This window comes from Danio aesculapii, chromosome 18 (genome assembly GCF_903798145.1).
Source record: "Danio aesculapii chromosome 18, fDanAes4.1, whole genome shotgun sequence".
In the NCBI taxonomy this organism is placed as follows: domain Eukaryota; kingdom Metazoa; phylum Chordata; class Actinopteri; order Cypriniformes; family Danionidae; genus Danio; species Danio aesculapii.
The window spans coordinates 35019156-35041539 of NC_079452.1; the positions used below are offsets into that span (position 1 = coordinate 35019156).

General features: G+C 41.2%; 1 protein-coding gene across 8 annotated transcripts in view; it reads right to left on the minus strand.

Moving 5' to 3' along the window:
• The window catches only part of frmd4a (FERM domain containing 4A), a 255772-nt gene that overhangs the window by 101952 nt on the left and 131436 nt on the right, over positions 1 to 22384 (minus strand). The window contains exon 1 of one of the 8 annotated variants that reach the window (XM_056478928.1): positions 11059 to 11337. The exons of the other annotated variants lie outside the window; for them this stretch is intronic. The gene's annotated coding sequence lies outside the window, so the exon portion shown is untranslated. Of the gene's footprint in view, positions 1 to 11058; positions 11338 to 22384 lie in introns of those variants that run through there. 8 annotated transcript variants of the gene reach the window in all.

A 22384-nucleotide genomic window follows, 5' to 3' on the forward strand; every position in this document is an offset into this window, starting at 1 on the left:
GTCCTTCAGGTGTGTGTATAGACTACCCTGTCACAAAATGTGGCGAAAACCCTACAAGAAGGTAATAGTTTGATTGCGGTGTTTGTACTGCACTTTAATAATGACACTAAAATCGGCATACTCCACGTCTTAATTCAATTTCTGTTTAGTTTGATTATGACCTTAATCAAATTAAATGAATTAAAAATCACTGTTTACATGGTAGATTCTTAATCAGAGTATTGTATTAATCGTATTAAAATCAGATTATTGGTGTCCATGTAAACATACTCATTGATGTATTTGATCTCAGATAACTCCTTGCTCCCACTCCATTCACTCTCACACAGTTTGCCTGACTGTTTACTCAAGAATGCTGCTTCTGTGCCAAGCCATATAGTAAACATCCCATTACCAGCAGGTGGACGGAGACATCTGTGAGGACCGATTCTGACTAACAACCATGTCACAATCATCGCATGAGTTATACGGCCTTTAGGGTTCAAGCTGGTTTGACAACTCCAGTACAAAGACCTCAAGTGCAACCCGATACTCCCATTGTTCGCATCCCTTCAAGAGAGCTTTTCATTTTTTGGTTTATTTTCTCTTAAAGGAAAATAAAAATGTCTGTGATACTAACAGTGGTGGTAGTTCACGTCCATCAGTGGGACTTTTTTCCATCCGGTTCCTGTTTATACATCCTGCATAGAGTCATAAAGGCAGTAGTACACTGACTCACTCTCTCTCTATATATATATATACCCTGCTCTTATTCTATCACTCTACGCTTTCACGATCTCACCCACCCCCTCTATATGTAGGCCAAGTTGAAAGGAAAAGTGGGGAAAAAAAGGAGGAATACAAGACATTTCTTAAGCTTTTCAGCATGGTGGTGTATGTAAGGACATCAGAACGGGAACATGTGGAGGGTTCTGGCTGCCATCAGGAAGCGCCGTCCCTGAGGAACACAAACAATGAGGCTGATAAAAGCAGCATGGCTCACATTTCCTCCACACACACACACGTGGGGGGAAAAGACTGGAGGAGGGGAGTCACAGGACTAGAAACACATCCTTTCTTCCTCTTCTCCTCTGCCTTGTTCCTCAGCAGAGCTACGGACTGCACAACCATGTGACAGAACTCATGATTAATTGTGCGTGTCCTGAGCAGACTAGTGTGAGTTTGCTACTGACCTGTGAAAATGTGTTTTTTTATAGGGGGCTTGGCTTGATGAATTTCTCTTGGCTGTGCTAACTCTAGCTAGTTTCCATCCACATATATTAATGTGCATTTTGAAATATCGCATTAAAAAATCTTAACGGAAACACCAAGATGGACATAAATGTTAAAAAAGTGCATTAAAAAAATGTATGCAAACAGAATCTTTTGCATAAATTTATCTCCCGAATTAATGCCTCAACAAGATTATTGTGGGTTTATCACACATATGCCTTGTTTCCACTGAGTGGTACAGTATGGTTTGGTATGGTTCGATACGGGTCACCTTTATCAGGCTTGTTTCTTAACTGCCATATACCCAATTGGTGGGTGTGGTGTACAAAAGAAAGTTACAGTTGACATCATTCTTGCTTGAAGTTTACATTGTACGGGAAAGCACTTCTTACTAAACAAATATACATGAATGCTTTATATACATAAATACATATGTATAAATAAATCTTATTGCTAATCTTTCTTTGAACAGGATTTGATTATAGCTGCAGATCAATGACAATGCGAAATAGCCTACTGTAACGTCTGCGATTATGTAAAATAAAAATAAAATAAACAAATTATGAACACATACAGACCCTTACAGTCTTTGAAATGTTACCAGTTACAAATTACAAATACCCAAAACTTACATTTAGGCCTTATTTGATTTCATAAATTATACAAAACATATGCAGTCAGTGCAAACCTCTCATCTTTATTCTTAATCACCATTACATGTTTCGTTAACATCTTGTTGAGTTCATAATAGTCCAAAAGGTGATGATAATTAGTTTGTTTATGTTTTAGGTTGCTGAAAGAATCATTTGCTCCTTTGTTTTTTTTTTCTGACTTCTTCTTTGTTTTTATGCTTCACTCTCGCGTTTGTCCGTTGCTGAATGGATCGGATGTCAGAATCACTTACGGTTGTTATTAGCATCAGCTCAAAAAGTTTGTTATTTCAAGTATAGACGCGCGGTGAGCAATTGCGATCTCTCTGGAGAAAGTGAAGCACTTTAGACGGCCTCGTAAACAACAGGACTCATGGTAGATTCTGCTATTCTTCTTGGCTTTGTGGCAGTTCATCAAGACGACGACAAGGTTTGTTTGAGCTCGGATCAATCGACCATGCCTCGTTATTCTATATTATAACGGTGTAATGTCTCAGCTGTGTAATTAAAAATGTTGCTTCCTTTGTTTTTATTCTCCTGGCTTTTGCATGCGCTAGGGACTTTTCTCTGTAAACCAATAGCATTCAGCTGCACATCTAGCTCCACCTTTTGGTACCCTTTTGTTGTGCTAGGTACCCTTTGGGACGGTAAGGTATGGTTTGCTTTTTGGTACCTTTTGACAGTAGAAACGGGCATAAAAGCGCACCAACCCGTACCATACCACTCAGTGAAAACGGGCTAATAGAGATCAGTAGTACAAGCTATCAATCAGAGCTTTGGAGACATTGGTATTGCTGTAATTTGTAAATTGTTCAGTTTCTTATATTATGGAATATGTTTATAATTGGACTTTGAGTCTGTTTTAAAAGTTTGAATGACTTATCGAATGTATGCGCGCAACCAAAGAAATGTGCATCAGCGATGATGGAAGCACATTTTCTGAATGAATTCCAGAATACACATCAAAAGTCATGTGATTTTGTTTTATAAGATCATGTGATGACAAATATGGGTGCAATAGAATGGCATTAATGAACAAAACTGCAGAGCGAACACATTGCAAAATATCTGAAAACTGGTTTTGGTCATTCTAAAATCCCTCAGCCAAAGTCTATCATCATAGTGGTTTAGTATTATTACCTCCAAAACTGATTTAAGCGTCTGCACTACCAAAGAGATTCATCAGGAATTTATTGTATTAGAAAAAAGTCTTCTCCAACCACAGCAAATTCCATTTTTCTTTTCGATATTTACTACCAGTTTATCAGGAAGTGACGATTTTGTTCTCTTTGATGCGCTGGATGGAAACGGTGCTTTATTCACAAATGTTTTATGCAATATTACAGCTCTTTAAGTTTAATTAATATCTTTGGATAAAAAAACATGCTACTTAAGCATGCAAACCCAACATAGCATAGCCACTCTTCCTCCTCAAAGCTGAAATCCTGCTTTCAGAATAGCACACCCTCAGGCAGCATCAATATTCTTATCCCTCAACCACTCCGAGAGATCACATTTCCATATAATAAAGTCAAACCTAAATAAATATAAACTAGCTCACCTGAATATGGTCCAGTCTTTACTTATGAGTTTTTTAATTGTCTAATTCATTCCCTGGAGCTGCTGCACATGACCCAATTAGGTCAACTCATCTAACTTTTATGATATTCATTTATGAGAAAAATGATAGCATAATTGATCCAAGCCACTGCAGGACAGTTAAAAATCATACATACACTGGTTTGTAATTATGGATCACTAATCTACTAGTCATTTACAATCCAAACAGATCAACTTTAAAGCATTTTTACGAAAACATTAACTGGGTTGAGTTTAATCAAAACAAACACAATTATACAGAACTATTTGATTTGTCATTCGGTCAATTAGCCAGTAAACAAAATCTTTCATTTTTCACATTCACATTTAAGCAAATAACTGAACTAAAAGATTAAAAAATATTTAAAATTGCTATTTGCTAAAATAAGGAACGAAAAAAAATCTTCCCTTGAAGTTGCACATTCATGTAAATATAATATCAAAATTGAATGCACAAGTAGATTGAAGTCATATCTTACAACAGTGGTCCCTAACCTTTTTATCACGACTGACCGATTAAGGATTGTGTATGTAGATTACTAGGCAACAAACATTGCTGCAACTCTGATACAAGTTTTATTTATGGAGAAAATTAAAAAGCACTGCGGTATTTGAGTGTTCTGTGTTTGTCTTAAATAATTAGGGTGTACTCACACTAGGTACAGTTGCCTTAAACTGTGACGAAGCACGATTGTCCCCTCCTTCTGTCTCCCCCAACAGCCTGCGCTCACATTGAATTACCTTCCATACCGGAGCACGCTTACATCATTGTGGGTTAAATGTTGGAGCTCAAGTGACTGTGATGTAACCGAGAGAATACAGTCTTTTTTCAAAATAAAAGATTATTCAGATTACTACAAATAAAATGGAAATAATTCATGATTTCTTGTGCAGCCCAGTTGATTCACAGACCGGTAACGGGCTCGAGGGTTGGGGACCACTGTCTTACAATACAAATTAGTTAATAAACCAAATAAATAATCATTATCAAATATAAAATCTTTTCTATTTCAAATAAACTAGGTTCTACTACAAATACATTAATAGTCTAAATAAATAAAAACATATTTAATTATTATTTTAAGCTCAATATCTTTGCAAATATACTATCATATTTAATCGATCCAACCCTTCAAAAGCTCCAGAATTCAATCGAATGGATCAAACAAAGTAAACCACAGCACTCCACTCTTACTGGCAGCTGAAAGCATATTCAAATTAGCCAAAACATTTACTAAACAAACAAGGAGGTGATATGTGCAAGAGTGACGTTCCAATTCTGCAGAGATCTGTTAAGCTTTCTGAGGGCACAGATTTCAGTTTGTGATGCCTGATATTGGGCTGACTTTCCAATCATAACAGGTTCAACTTTACCTCGTGGAAGCTCAAAAGCATTGCAGTTTTGGTACATCATCACCACATTAAACCTGTTAAAGTTTGCGTCAGGCTTGACAGCAACACTTCCCACCACGCAACGGGAGATTATAAAGAAAAACCGAGGCTTTGAATGCAGCAAACAGCATGCCGGGGATGGGAGCACATCCTTACAGCCTGAAGCTCAAGAAGATGTCACACCTCCGCTCCACTGAATGAGAGCGCTCCTAACCACACTGGGGTTGGTGTATCTGGAGGGGGAGGTGAACGGCTTTCAACCACAATGACAGAATCTAGCAATCAGGTGCTGGGGATTGTGTTTGCAGTGGTGTGTTTGTGTGCCGTGTCTGGTGTGGGCTTACAAAATGCCTCGCCTGTAATCACTGACTGGTGAGTCACTTCTTCTTCAGAGTGGCACGCTACACTCACACTGCCCTGCAAACCTGCGAGGTCATTAAAATCACTTTATTACAAGGCTGTCCGGGGCGACGCAGTGGTGCAGTGGGTCGCCTCACAGCAAGAAGGTTGCTGGTTTGAGCCTCGGCTGGGTCAGTTGGCATTTCTGTGTGGAGTTTGCATGTTCTCCTCGTGTTTGTGTGGGTTTCCTCCGGGTGCTTCGGTTTCCCCCACAAGTCCAAAGACATGTGCTAGGTGAATTGGGTAGGCTAAATTGTCAGTAGTGTATGAGTGTAAATGAGTGTGTATGGGTGTTTCCCAGTGATGGGTTGCAGCTGGAAGGGCATCCGCTACATAAAAACATGCTGGATAAGTTGGCGGTTCATTCCGCTGTGGCGACCCCAGATTAATAAAGGGACTAAGCCGAAAAGAATTCTGATTGGACAGTCATGACATTTCGAGATATGTTATTGCAAGATAACAACCACTAAACAACATAGCCGTAATAGTTTCATAATTCTTTAATTTAATTCTTTAATTCTTTTTTTGATGCCAAACAGTCAAAAATGCAAAGCTGAAAGAAAGAAAACTGGCTGAATACAGCATAACCTACATACACTGTACAAAAATCTGGTAATTAACAGGTTCGGTATTTTGTGGTTGGAAACTTTAAATCACCTTGACCATCAGTGAATAGGTTGTTTGCAATCAAGTGGTTCTAGTGATGTGCGAAATTCAGATGGAGGCCAGGAAGTAAAAAACTGAATGGGAGAGAGGAAAGTCTGTATTTTTGCGATTTGTGTCATATTTCAAAGGAGATATGAATAGAAAATAACCACATATGTTGGGCATGATCCTTATATCATTAAAAGGAGCGAGTTTTCTACTGAATTCAAATATATTTGCCTGTCATCGAGGCGGTAGATACTGTATAAGCTTCTACGTAACATGGAAAAAATGCTATAGTAAATTCTATAGCGTTTGGAAGCATACTAAAGATAATTACTTGAATTAAACTGTCGTAGTAATTATATTGTTGTTGTGGTACAACACAACCGTGGTAATTAACGAATTATTCAATAGGCTTCAGTTTTCTACGCTATGTTATACACACATGCACCACAGTTTACAGTAAAGTTACAGTATTTATTACAGTTTATCAGTATACTATCAAGAGTTGTACACATTATACACTTGTGTTATACAAGCGGTTCAAAAACATGTTTATTATAAATTACTAGTTTTTTCCCCATCTGCGGATCTCTTTCAGACGAAATAACAGATGAAAGCATACAAAAGCGCAGACGCATAGTCTACATTATTATTTATTTACTTTTGTAAGAGGAAAAAAGTGCTCCACGCTCATTTCTGTTTTTGTTCGGTCTATGAACTGACCATCAACAAACATTCACCGCTGCTGCGCATCTCGATGTTCACGTTACAGTTGTTCATTCTACCGAAACGTCAGTAAAGATGTGGATTATTGCAAAACAAGACGGAGATTTCATTTCTACGATTACATGGCAGAGTACGTTATTTATATTCTCCTGGATTTTATATAAGTGTGGTGGTGTTTGTATCTGATTTTTACATAACACATTAATTTATTAATACATGTAGCTAGGCATGTATATAATCATTGCTGTCAAATGATTTATCATGTTCAAAAAAGTTTGTACACATGGATGTACTGAAAAAATGTTTATTACATGCCACCTTTTCTTCCGTTTTTCAGCCAGTTTCTTGAACTTTCTCCCCTTTATGAGCAAAAACTTTTGGAAGTCTATAAAAACTGTTCGGGATTTCTTATTTTGGCTGGTTTAAACAATTATAAACAACATAGCGATTCCTATGTAGAAGAATCACTTCCTGCCCTCCATCTGAGTCTCGCACGTCATCAATAACGTCAAGTGAAAACAACCCATACATTCAATTCCATATACTTAAATCCACATTCATATGTATCTGCTTGTCTGTCATGCCGCAGTTTTTGACTGTTTTACATCAAAAGTCGACAGAACAGAGATAAAACTCCCATAATGCAATTCACAACTGTAAATAAACAGAAAACACCATGTGCTTATTAAATACATTTAGGAATGTAAACAATATATTGTTTCAGCATGTGTGCATCTGCAATAGTCACAACAGAGGACTTGCGATATTGAGCTGGGATCATGGATTATCAGGATCAATAGTTCAGAACACATGAGACACATTGTTGAATTTAACCAGTGACTGACTGTAAGCATTTCAAGAGAATTTTAAAGGGTTCCCTGAGATTTTATGACAAAATAAACACTTGTTTAAAATGTGGACAGCAATAAATATTTGTGATTACAACCTTATAACTGTTATATTAAAATTATATTAATAATTATACATAATTATTCATTCATCGCTAACTATTCCGGCATATGTTTTATGCAGCGGATGCCCTTCCAGCCGCAACCCAGTACTGGGAAACACCCATACACTCTCGCATTTACACACACACTCATCCACTATGGCCAAATGGGTTCATCCAATTCACCTATAGCGCATGTCTTTGGACTGTGAGGGAAACCGGAGCATCACGGAGGAAAATCACGCCAACACAGGGAGAACATGCAAACTCTACACAGAAATTCCAACAGACCCACCCGGGACTCGAACCAGTGACCTTCTTGCTGTGAGGCAACAGTGCTAACCACTGAGCCACCGTGCCATCCATACATAATTACACTTTCTTAAAAAAACATTTGGGTTAGGGTTAGGGTTAGGTTAAAAAACAACTTTTTTTAAATTGTACTTTGAAATATAACACTGCTTTAAATATGACACACTAAGGAAGGCATTGTGCCGAAACGTTTGTGTTTTTAGCATCACCCTAAGAATGTAAAATAAAAACAGTATGAAGCAATTGTTTGATGAGTGGGAATCATGACCTTTTTGAATGATACTTTAAAATATAAAAAATGCATTGTATTTTATTTAAACTACTACAAATCATCTCAATACAACTGTATTACATTTATGTTACTCTATTTGTTAATGGCAGCCCGGTCATGATTATTATTATTCAGTTACATGGACCAGACCCATAACAGTCACACTTTACAACAAGGTTCCAATAGATTTAAGTTCATTAGTTAGTTCTTTTATTTACTAACATGAACTAAGCACGAACACATCTACAGCATTAATAAATCACAGTTTAACATCTTCAACGTATGCTTGTTATTAAAAATTATGCTTGTTATTATAAGTAAATGCACTGAATTAACAAGAATTAAAAAAAAGATTAACAAAGGTTAATAAACACAGTACACTCTCAGAAATAAAGGTACATGAGCTGTCACTGGGGTGGTACCTTTCATATTGGTACTCTTAAAAGTATATATTAGTACCTAAACATTTTAAGAGGAACACTTTTGTACTTTTTAGGTACTAATATGTACCCTTGAGGTACTAATATGGACCTTTGAGGTACAAATTTGTACCTTATGAAAAGGTACTACCCCAGTGATTGCTTGCATACCTTTATTTTTAAGAGTGTGCTGTCATAGATGTATTATTAACTATTTGTTCATGCTAGAAAATATATTAGGCAAAATTAACTACTGAAACCTTGTTGTAAAGTGTTACCCCTATAATCATGCACAGCAAACGTGGCACTATCAAATAAACAAATAGCCAGTGTGTGATCTTATAAGAAAATGATCATTAAAAAATCAGGCAAACCTAATATAAAAGTGCAGTTACAGTGATGCACATTGCAGACCGGACGATTAAAGCATCACATAATCTGATCCGATGATAAACCCACTCTCTAGTGCAGATTTAAGACTGACCCTGATGCCCTGTTTAGGGTTTCATTTCGGTTGATCCGTATTAAATCCTAAGCTACATGTTAGCTTCACAGACACTGTCACTGAGCGCTAAGATTCAGATGTAAGAGTATTTGAATTAGTGAACATCCAATTCACAACATATCATCAAACATAATAAACATGGAGGTGGTTAACATCCTTGTGATGGTGTATGCCTTCAGACACGTCCCTCTACACTCAGCAAGGGGGGCATTTATCCATTATTTCCCCTTAATGCACAATGACAACAAAATGACAGTGCACCATACTAACCGCACATGGTCATCATCACCACAAAGGCAGAAAAATCAATGCTCATCACAAATCTGAGTGTGAATTAAGCTTCGTGGTGCAGACTGACAGATGATAAAAGTCTAGGCGTCTATAGGTCTGTTTTTTTATGCTTGACTGTGTGCTAGAGTACATCAACCTGCTGACACGGCTGCCCTGCAGTGCAGACATCACAGGGCGAGCAGCACACACACACAAAAAGACATCCGTCACCCTGAACCGGCAGGACCACAGCTGCCTACATAGACACAACCCAGTCTGCTTTGTTTACAGTCTGTGAACACACCTCAATCCTAGGCTCAAACCATGATGAGCTGGATATCCAGACTGCATTTTAAAGACATGCATGATGCTCAAAATAGCATTTAGGTAGGAATCTCACATCTGCATAGACTTTTGCATTATGGGGATGTCATAGGAGATTTCTGTTATGAAATAAAGGCAAACATGTTGTGTATTCAGGAAGGCTTTGAAACTGCCCTTACTATTAGTGTGTCACAGGAGATTGCTACCAATTTTCATATACAAAACGCATCGCTGAAGTACAAAATCCTCTACTGAGCTGTCTAGACAGATTTTCGGGGTCCATGCAGATCAAAACAATCTTTTGAATGTGTCAATGTTGTCATGGCAACATTTAAAGGGATAGCTCACCCAAAAATGAACATTCTGTAATCATTTACTCACCCTTTTTACTTGTTTTAAACCTTTATGAGTCTTCTGTTAAACACAAAAGAATATATTTTAAAGAAAGCATCTAACCATTGACTTCCACTTTATTTGTTTTTCCTACTATGTAAGTAAATGGTTACAGGTTTTCAGCTTTCTTCAAATTATCTTCTTTTTTGAGTTCAATGAACTAAATAGACTAATAAAGGTTTGGAACCACTTGAGGGTGACTAAATGTTCATTTTTGGGTGAATTATCCATAAATCTATACAAAGGTCACACACATTTTCTGACAAAACCCAAATCAAATATGCATATCTCTATTTAAACATAAAGCTAGCACTTTGGCCTTTTTAAACAAGTCTCAAGAAAGACAGCTCCCATCCATTCTATGAGGCTGTCACAGGACATTTCCAGTAAATCTAATAAGCCAAAACTTAACACAGCAGCATTGTTCAAGGGTTTTAAGCATACGACCGTGATGGTCACATGCAAGCAATCCTTTAACTTCCTGTCACTATCCACAGGAGATCTGATCTCACTCAGCTGTCAGCACAGGTTATCAACCTTGGAAAAATGGATGAATGAGTCTGAATGGGCAGTAATGGTGACCAAGCAAAGCAAATGAGCTAGCAAGTTTAGTATGCAAACTTCTTGAAACGAACAGCTAATTGCTTTTAAAATGACCTCAAGGGTGATGTTCGTCAAAACAGATTAGCATTATGAAAAAAACGATGCAGGATCTCTCCCATAATATGCCTCGGTGTTTCTGAGGCAAATGGCTAGCAGGCTAGCAGCATCACATGAACAGTTTACACTCCGGAGGAGCCTTTTTTACGCATTTTAACGATGATATCCACCCTCTATGCTCACAAATCAATGCACCATTAAGGTAGCAGTGTAACATGTAAGCACATATGCTTAGATAAATCAAAAACAGAACGGAATCGCGCATCTAACGCATCCAGAAGCGCGAGACCAGCGCAAAACAAGCGCGAGACCTGCGCGCGATTTACCTTGTAGAAGATCCCGCGTACGTCCAAATAAGAAATAAATGTTCTCTAGCAGCAGCAGCAGAAATACAAATCCGCAGATAAGACGTTCACACGCCGGCCTAAACCATCTTCGCAGTCAGCATCATCCATGTCGTGGTTGTGATCCCCGGTGAAGCTACACAGGCGGAGCGGAGCGGACTGACAGCGGCAGTGCCAGCACATCCCATCCCATCCCTCTCCGCTCTCAACGCGCTGTTTCACAGGGACCGCTGGCTAGCGTCCAGCAAGCAGCTCCGCACAACACTATTCACACACACACACCCTCCACAGCAAAACCCCGACCCCTCCTTCCTCCTCCTCCCGTCGCTGCTGCTCCTCTTCCTCCGCCTTTCCCCCGTGACACCGGCGCGGTTTGCTGTGATTGAGCAAAACGCGACGCACACACTCAGTATCACAATATCATCACCAGTTTGCATCAGTGTTGCAATTGTTAGGCTACTTAAGACTATTAAAATAAAATTTCGTTAAGAAAAAAAAATGTTAATAGTATCTATTCCCCAAAATAACAAACGTTAAAGTTTAAGCACAGGTTAACGATTTTACTAGAAATCTTTAATATTAAAACTAATAATAAATTGACTAAAACATAAATAAATCTATAACCTATAAAAATGTGTGAATATATAAGCCTAAAATAACAACAACACTGAGAACACTGTTTTAAACTATAGCCTATAGGAACAAGCATAGGCTGCAGCTCTCCAAATCACTACAAAAATATTATGGTATTACCATGGTTTGCGAATGTGCAGTCAAAATACTATATGTAGTATTCATGTGCAAGTAGCCACCGGGTGATTTTTTTGAAAATACTTTTGTAACTATGAATTTGGTGATTTGATAATTTGACTTTACAGATTTTCTTGGATTGAAACTTTTTTATGTACAAGAAAGTGGAATGGATGTAAATTTAGAGCTATCTGGTCTAATGAAAAGTGCACAAACACACACACACACACACACACACTTACAAAGACACACATACAGCTGGCTTTATGCGGAAGTTCCACAGAGATACTGCTTTTTATGCTGTACAGACTGTATATTCTATCCCATACCCCAGCCTTTCTCCTAAACCCATTCCTCACCAGAAACAATGCGTTTCTCAATATATTCTTTCAGAATACTTCACGCTGTATGATTTATGAGCCATTTTCCTTATGGGGACCAAAAAGTCCCCACACATGATCATAGTATACTGGTACTGCTAAACTTGTGACAGTTGGTCCCCACAACATGAGGAATACAAGGCTACACACACATACACAAAGAAGCTGACCAATGACTAACAGACCCACATCTGGATTTGCAGTAAAAACGCAGCAGAAACATTTGGGAATGGGTTGCACTCTCTTTCCCTCTGCCTGACTTCTTCCGCCCCTCCATTTCTAATTCAGATTTCCTTTCCCGTTTGGTTTGGCCAGGATGAACGAAAGAGGGGGGAAAGGAGAGAGAGAAGCGTTTGAAAGATGCTTTCGAACTGAACCCGACTGTTGGAGGGAGCTGATTTGTGTGAACTCCTTCACACAGGCGTTTAACGGTCGTTTGACCGCAAAGTCAACATCGCAGAGGGCTCAACGAAAACGTTTACCAAAAGTAGCTGTTTGACTTTTAAGGGTCATAGCCTTGCATAAATTGTCCATAATGATTCACAAGATGCAATTTTCAAACCATGCCAAAGAATTAAATATACTCAACAAGGCGGCAAGACCAAAGCTCCAAAAATAACAATTTATTACATTATAAAGGCTAACAAAAAGCATGTAACGTTATGTGCACACCAGCTCTACATCAGACAGAATTCATCACAGCATGTTGCTGTCATGGATTGGTCAGGCTCTCACGACCCCCACTCACGAAGATCACCATCACCTGACTTCTAATGAGCACACAGCTGCATCACATTCACGAGCACCAGATAAAAGCACAGCACTCCAGTCGCTCATTGTCCGGGCTCGTCTCGACGAAAGCGGACAACTGAGCGACCACTCAGCGTAGTCATCCTCAGCTAAACAAACGATTTACTTACCTGTTCTCTTTGTATTCCTCCTAGTCTTCCTGGTCCTCCCGAATCGTCCTGTCTTCCAGTCCTTCCAAGTCTGTGTCATCCTCTGTCAGCTGTATCTGGTGTGTGCTGTCCATCCTCGTGTATTCCTGTTACCCAGCCACGGAGGAAAAGACCCCAACATCATTCCTGATCCTCCTGGCTATCCTTCATGTGCTCCTTGTTGTCATTCAATAAACACCCTAACGTTTCCTTACCTCTGTCTCCTGTCCGCTTCATAACAGAAGCCCGGACCCATAACGACGACAACATGAGCACCCTCGATCACTTTCAAGAGCTGGTGGACCAGTTGAAGCGGATTCTACAGCCACCAGCTCCACTTTCCAACGCACCACCAGCACCGAGCACTTCCGCCTCCACAGTTTCTTCTTCGGCCCTTCCTTCCAGTCCCATGGCCCGACCAGCGCCCTACTCAGGCGGAGCGGGGGAGTGCAATGGTTTTCTGTTACAATGTTCCCTCATATTCGAAATGCAACCTTCTCTATATCCCACAGATAAGTCAAAGATCGCCTACATCGTATCACTACTCTCTGGACCTGCACTTAAATGGGCTGAGACGATCTGGAACCAAGCCGGGCCGGTCATGAATTCCATCACTACCTTCACGGAGTATTTCAAAGAGGTGTTTGGACGTTCTGATGGGGAAGTAGCCGCTGGAGAGCAGCTGTATCATCTAAAGCAAGGTACTCTATCTACACAGGAATATGCTCTCCGGTTTCGCACTCTAGCAGCTGCAAGTGGATGGAATGAGAGATCGTTGTTGACCACGTACCGGCTCGGCTTGGAACCCACTCTCCGAATCCAGCTGGCCACATTAGATGATACAATGGGTCTGGAGAGATTCATCCAACATTCTCTCCGATGTTCCGATCGTCTCCGTTCCTATCAACAGGACACCATCACCCCCTCGTCTGCACTCCTCCAATCGCCTGAGTCAACAGCCTCTCCAGAACCAGAACCCATGATAATAGAGTCTGGAAGACTGACATCAGCGGAACGACAGAGGAGGCTGACCCGGGGTCTGTGTCTATACTGCGGTGTCAGTGGACACACCCGTATGGAGTGTCCCCTTCGTCCCATTCGGACTTCAGTGAGTGTATTCAGTACGAATATTGAACAATGTAAACCACTTACTACCACCGTACAAATAACTACTGCCTCTATTTCTCTCCTTGTCACAGCCCTCATCGACTCCGGGTCAGCAGGGAACTTCATCTCCCAATCCCTCTGTCGTCAACTCCACCTCCGTACTGAGGCGTCCTCGCATATATACCAGATACAACCGATAACCCAGTGCACTCGATCTTCGACCCGTATCCATCGACAATGCGAAGACATCCTTCTTCAAGTGGGGCTGTTACATCAAGAGAGGATTCAATTTCTGGTTCTGGAGGGTGCAAATATGGACATCATTCTAGGGCGCCCGTGGCTGGTGAAGCACGATCCCATCATCTCTTGGGGCACAGGAGAGATAAAGAAATGGGGATCTGGATGTACACCTACCTGTTTTCCAAATCTCCCTCTTCAAGGTCGGAACCCCATTTCTTTGTTTGCAACATCGGTCGAGAGCCCTCCTGAGAAGCAGTCTATCCACATTCCTAAGGAGTACAGCTCCTTTCATGATGTCTTCTGCCCCAAGAGAGCTTCCCAGCTACCGCCGCATCGGCCATGGGACTGCGCGATCGACCTAGTTCCAGATGCCCAGTTGCCAAGAGGTAGGATCTACCCGCTCTCGCTTCCAGAGAATCAGGCAATGGAAGATTACATAAGGGAGGCTCTGAGTCAGGGGTACATACGTCACTCAAAATCACCAGCCGCCTCAAGCTTCTTCTTTGTGGCCAAGAAGGACGGAGGGCTGCGTCCATGCATCGACTACAGGGTCCTAAATAACGGTACAGTAAAATACCGATATCCCCTTCCTCTGGTACCAGCCGCTTTGGAACAGCTCCGAGAAGCTAAAGTCTTCACTAAATTGGACCTCCGCAGCGCGTATAATCTGATAAGAATACGTGAGGGGGACCAATGGAAGACAGCATTCGTGACCCCTACTGGCCACTATGAATATGAGGTCATGCCTTACGGTCTGGTCAACGCCCCCTCCGTATTCCAAAACTTCATTCATGAAGTCCTCCGGGAGTTTCTTCACCACTTTGTAATAGTGTACATAGATGACATCCTCATTTACTCCCGGAGTGAGGCCGAACATCGCCAACACGTTGCGGAGGTCCTACACACATTGAGAGAACATCACCTCTACCTCAAAGCGGAGAAATGCTCATTCCACCAGAAGTCGATTCATTTCTTGGGATACATCATTGATCAAACCGGTATACGTATGGATGGGAAGAAAATTGAGGCTGTTCTATCCTGGTCAGAACCCACTTCCATTAAGGAGCTCCAGAGGTTTCTTGGGTTTGCTAACTTTTATAGACGGTTTATCAAGGACTACAGCAGGATTACATCACCTCTCACTAATCTCCTCAAGGGTAAACCCAAAGGACTGGAGTGGACCAAAGAAGCAGCCGCAGCCTTCCGCCTTCTTAAGAAGGAGTTCACAAGGGCCCCACTCCTGACTCATCCTGACCCAAATCTTCCTTTCGTGGTGGAAGTGGACGCATCCACCACCGGCGTCGGGGCAGTATTATCTCAACATCATGATACACCGCCCCGACTGCATCCCTGTGCCTATTTCTCTCGGAAGTTGAGCCCGGCGGAGCAGAATTACAGCATAGGAGACAGGGAGCTGCTAGCAATCAAGCTAGCCTTGGAGGAGTGGCGTCACTGGTTGGAGGGAGCCAAACATCCGTTCCAGGTGATCACAGATCACAAAAACCTCCAATATATTAAAGAGGCCAAGAGACTATGTCCACGTCAAGCCAGATGGTCACTTTTCTTCTCACGTTTTGATTTCTCCATTTCCTATCGTCCAGGACCCAAGAATCTAAGAGCAGACGCTCTCTCTCGTTTACACGAGCATCACGATCATGAAGAACTCCCAACGAAGATTCTTCCCGAACACATCTCCATTTGTCCGATCACCTGGAACGCTCCTCCAGTCGTTGCCACTCCGGAAGCCCCTGCTCCGCCGGGATGCCCTCCTCATCGGCAGTTCATACCACCTGAACACCGGGTAGATCTGATCCACTCCTTACATACCTCGCTAGGCACTGGACATCCAGGGATCAACAATACTCTCTCGCTAGTATCCCAACGATTCTGGTGGCCAAACATGGCAAGGGATGTGAGGCAATATGTTCAGGGCTGTAAGGACTGTGCCCAATCCAAGAGCCCACGTCATCTACCCGCTGGAAAGCTCCATCCCTTGCCGATTCCGAACCGTCCCTGGTCACACCTAGGAGTGGACTTTATCACTGATCTCCCTTCGTCAGAAGGTAATACCTGTATTCTAGTCATAGTAGATAGATTCTCAAAGTTTGTCAAACTAATCCCTCTGAAAGGTCTTCCCACAGCCTTTGAAACAGCCGACAATATCTTTAATCAAGTCTTCAGGTCATTTGGTATTCCAGAAGATATTGTGTCGGACAGAGGTCCACAGTTCATCTCACGTCTATGGAAAGCCTTCTTCAAGCTCCTAGGTGTGGCCGTCAGCCTCTCTTCTGGATATCATCCCCAAACCAACGGGCAGACAGAGAGGAAGATTCAGGAGGTGGGACGGTTCCTGAGGACCTTCTGCAGTGGTCACCAGAGCTCCTGGAGCCAGTATTTGGGCTGGGCAGAATATGCCCAAAATTCACTGCGGCAACCCTCCACCGGACTCACGCCATTCCAGTGCGTCCTGGGCTTCCAACCACCGCTCTTTCCCTGGGATGGCGAACCATCTGATGTCCCCGCAGTGGATCACTGGTTCCGGGAGAGCGAGAGAGTCTGGGACGAGGCTCATCAACATCTGCAGAGGGCAGTCCGTCGAAGCAAGGTAACCGCCGATAGAAGAAGGTCTGAAGAACCCAGATACACACCCGGACAAAAGGTGTGGCTATCCACCCGGGACATACGCATGCGACTGCCCTCTCGCAAGTTAAGTCCCCGATTTGTTGGTCCCTTCACCATCGTGGAACAGGTTAACCCCGTCACCTACAAACTACAATTACCCTCTCACTACCGTATTCACCCTACATTCCACGTATCACTCCTGAAACCCTATCACGATCCTGTTCTTCCCTCCACAGAGCCTGACCACGAAGAGGAACCCCCTCCTCCACTGCTCCTAGAAGAAGGAGCCGTCTACGCAGTGAAGGAGATCTTGCGTTCCCGACGTCGTGGTGGCCAGTTGGAGTACCTGGTGGACTGGGAAGGGTACGGCCCCGAAGAAAGGACATGGGTTCCCAGAGCTGATATTCTCGATCCTAGTCTCATGGTGGAGTTTCATGAGAGCCACCCTGAGTTCCCAGCGCCTAGAGGCAGAGGGAGACCACCACGGCGTCGGAGGTGTCGGCCCTCAGGAGCGGGCCCTGGGGAGGGGGGTACTGTCATGGATTGGTCAGGCTCTCACGACCCCCACTCACGAAGATCACCATCACCTGACTTCTAATGAGCACACAGCTGCATCACATTCACGAGCACCAGATAAAAGCACAGCACTCCAGTCGCTCATTGTCCGGGCTCGTCTCGACGAAAGCGGACAACTGAGCGACCACTCAGCGTAGTCATCCTCAGCTAAACAAACGATTTACTTACCTGTTCTCTTTGTATTCCTCCTAGTCTTCCTGGTCCTCCCGAATCGTCCTGTCTTCCAGTCCTTCCAAGTCTGTGTCATCCTCTGTCAGCTGTATCTGGTGTGTGCTGTCCATCCTCGTGTATTCCTGTTACCCAGCCACGGAGGAAAAGACCCCAACATCATTCCTGATCCTCCTGGCTATCCTTCATGTGCTCCTTGTTGTCATTCAATAAACACCCTAACGTTTCCTTACCTCTGTCTCCTGTCCGCTTCATAACAGTTGCTCTATTTACATTATACATTATCTCACAACAAAAGAAAAATAATTACACAACTTACATATTCAAAACGAAAATAAATCCTATAATACATCACAAATAAAGAAAAACACAACAGAATGTAAAAAATATTGCAACAAATATTGCCAAAAACTTTACCCAAACACATTAAACATTAAAGGAACAGATGAATATCAGACTCCACATTTAAACCTCTTGGAGACAATGTTTCTAAAGTGGACATCCGAAAGGCTTCACGTTAACAGCAATTTCAGAAAGATCTCCCATATGTATTTTTGCACTCTTTGCTGTTTGGCTGAGAACCCATTTAGAGTAATGCGCATGCCTTATTCAAAGAATTAAAAATACATTGGACAAAATGTGACATTTTTATCCCTTTGTAAAACAATGTAATACAGATTGTCCATCTGTGAAAACATTGCACTATCAATTCATCAACTTCATGTCTTAGAAATACAGACACAAGTTCTTCATTTGACATTTTAGACCCTTAACCAAAAACAACAGAAATGTTGACTTTACAAGTTATTTTTAATGTAGTAGAACCAGGGCCGGAGCAAGCGGATCTGCCGCTCTAGGCAAAGGACTGTCCCGCCGCCCTCAACCAGTGTTGCTAGATGTTGACGCTAAGTAGGGTGGGGTTGTGACAGTCACAGAAATCACGCTAAGTGGGGGGGGGATTTTTTAGAGAAGATTGTTTAGTTTTGCAGCGATGATTTATCGATTAACTTTTGACAAAGTGGAGGATGGTTCTTCAAAGTTTTTTTTATGTTTCTCAAACAAAGAAAGAAACACATTATTTTTTAAGACCCCTTAAAGGTGCAATAGGTGATCTGCCACAATTCTAACCGGTTAGCATAAATCTCTGAAACACAGAGATTTTAAAGTATTATTACTGGTCTATAAATCACTAAATGGCCTAGGACCTCAATACATTACAGATATGCTCACTGAAAACAAACCTAACAGATCACTCAGATCTTTAGCATCAAATAAACTAGAAATTCCAAGAGTTCAGTCAAAGCAGGGTGAATCGGCTTTCAGCTACTACGCCCTCACTGCTGGAATCAGCTTCCAGAAATGATCAGATGTGCTCCAACATTAGGCACATTCAAATCAAGACTGAAACACATCTGTTTAGCTGTGCCTTTACTGAATGAGCACTGTGCTACGTCCCACAGATCGCACTATTGTGTCTTTCTTTTCTTTTTCATTCTTTTATAACCTGATTTAACACATTTTAATCTGTTTTTATCTGTTTTTAATCATTTTATTGTTTGTTTTTTATTTTTCTCATGCTTGTCTCTTTTTATTCTTGTTTATGTAAAGCACTTTGAATTGCCACTGTGTATGAAATGTGCTATATAAATAAACTTGCCTTGCCTTTACAGTGTGGCATCAAAAACTCTATTTCCAAACCTTATTTAAAAAACAAAACAAAACAAAGCACCACAATTTAGGATTGGTGCTGCCAAAACCCTTCAGCAGGACTCATAATCCAAATCCGAAAATGACCCAGTGTTTAAAAAGCACCCATTTTTCAGTGTATAGTGTGAAAAACCTGATAAGTTTTGAAAAGCCATACAGTACAAGTTGCGTCTTTCTTCACTGGGCCATGACAAAACATCCCCAAAGAGTTCTGTCTTACAGTTATACAGCACAGAATCATTCCACAGCCGCTGGCTTAACGATTTTCAGCCTCGCTTTAAATGCACTTGAACGACGGAGAGAGAAAGACTGCACCGAGGGTCAGGATTTTCCATCTCTCTTCATCACTCTCTCACGCATACTCATGGGAGAGCCTTTGAAAAGTAATTGAAAAACACTCCAAACATAATGCAATTAGACTGCGGGCTTACATTTCATTATCATTCCACTGCTGCTGATAACACCATCGATAAACAAGCACAAGCATCAGAAGTCAATCAAATCAAAACCTATTTGTTGGATTCGATAACAGCGTGATCAATCGCTTCATTATTGAGGAGGTAATGGAGGTAATGCAAGGTGAAGGAGAGTCACACAACATCCCAGCTGCTGATTTTGGACACTTCGCCACAGCGGAAACACTACTGTCCAATTCAAACAATCCCTCATGATCTCTAATACATATTTTAACTTCATTTATTGGCTCCTTCCTCTGGGCACCGGTCCGAACAGTGTCACAAGAGCCCGTTGTTTAAAACTGACAGACTGTATGTGTGTGTTTCAGAGGGGAACATTTGTACCGAAAAAAAACCCTTGATACTGTGGGGGCGTTTCGGAATAAATGAAAATGTCCAGGCTCACACGACTGCAATTGGGGAGAGCGAAGTTTTAAAATAAACTTCTGAGAGGCCAATCCCACCCCTATCTGCCAGACCAAAGCACACACACACACACAATTTGTTTAATACGTACTTGTCTTTTTGTGTTTAAAGCGGTGCGAGAGGAAGATGAACTGAAGAAATGAAAGGCTGAAATTTCCTTGAACGTATAAAAACATGGGAAACTGACTTCTTTTGCTCGCTCTCTGGCTTTCTATATTAAGAAAATGTGGTTCTGGTTTGGAGTCTCTGAGTTTGGTTATTTCTGTCTCACTGCCTCAGGCTCAGAGACAAAGCGGGGTGTATGTGTGTGTGTGTGTGTATGTCGAGGGGTTTGTTATTTTTTTCAGAAGGTGGTCACACGGGTTACCCCTTCGTCTTCAGTGGAATTAAGGACAGGTTGTATGGCTGATGTAAACTAAATTGGATGGAGGAAGGACTGAATGCTGTTTGCGTGTATGTGTGTACTTGTGCAGTGAGGTTGTGGCTATAGTATGTGGCCTATAATGTTGGAACTTGATGTAAACAGAGCTGACCTATAATTGAAACAAGATGGAGTCCATCCTTTGTCCATGCTGCTCCCACACACACACACACACACACTTTTTTTCTCTTTCACTAGTGTTAAACTTACACATTTTTAATAGATGCTGCAGGGTTTGATCAAAATGAACTCTTGTGCATTTGTTCTGTTAGTTCGGTTCATTTGAGTAAGTCTAAATTCTGCCATCTGAACCCTGTGTCCACCAAACAACTGAAATAATACCTCTGAAAAATGTGTCTTAGGCCAATTCCATACAAATTCTGCTGTTGTTTACATGAAGTAGTGAAACATGGACCAAAAACATTAAAAGAAACCATTGACTTCAACAAGACGTACCTATAAAAACAACAGATTGCTTAAGCATGCATATTTTTGTCATCGTAGTCACTGCTGTGTGTTATTACAGTTCAGTACAGGCATCAGAAATGCATCTCTTTGGAGTCAGTTGAGAACTCACCTAAGAGTCAGTCAAACACACTTCAAAGATTAAAAAATGAAACATTAAACCTTTATAGGATAAAGAACCATAAATTGTAACTTCGCTGACATTGCTTACAATATATGGTCCCACTTTATATTAAGTGGCATTACCCAGCAGGCACACAACGTCATAAGACGTTAATATTAGGTTAGATTTAGGTCATGATGTCAGGTGATCAAAATTCAATGTCTAGCCAGCGTCTAAGGACAACTTAATTTTGACGTCCAATAACAACATCTATTGAGGTTGATATTTGGTTGATTTTAGGTTGTGTTGGAAAGTGATCAAAATCCAATGTCAAGCCAACGTCTTAAACCATTGTCATATTGACGTCAAATACTGACATTTTTCAGGTATGGCAACCAAAATCCAACATCTGATAGATATCATAGTGGTAACGTCCACACAATGTCAAGCTGTAACATCATTAGATGTTGATATTTGAACACTGACATAGGCCTGACTGAGTTCTGGCATCAACCACATTTTTCATTTCCAAACAAACTGCAACATCCCCACAATGTTGGGGTACAACGTCAATCTGACGTCATGTTGACGTCCAGTGCCTGCTCTGTAACTCTGTTATGGTAAATACTTGCATCTAAATATAAATACAATGTACTACTTACTGTGTTCATGATGTATTGCAGAACACTTCTAGTGCTCTTAAGGTGGGATACAGGTTAGGTTATGGACAGGTTTGGTGGTATGGATAGGTTTAAGGGTGTGTTAAGGTGTAAGGAATAGTCAACAGTGTAATTCTAAATTTAATTACAGAAACAAATTTAAGATGGAATTACATGCAGGTATTAAATCAAGCATAAAAACATGCATTTACACAATAAGTACATTATAACTAATTATTAATTTCAGTGTAAGTAAATATTAGTAAAGGCCACTTAATATAAAATGGAACC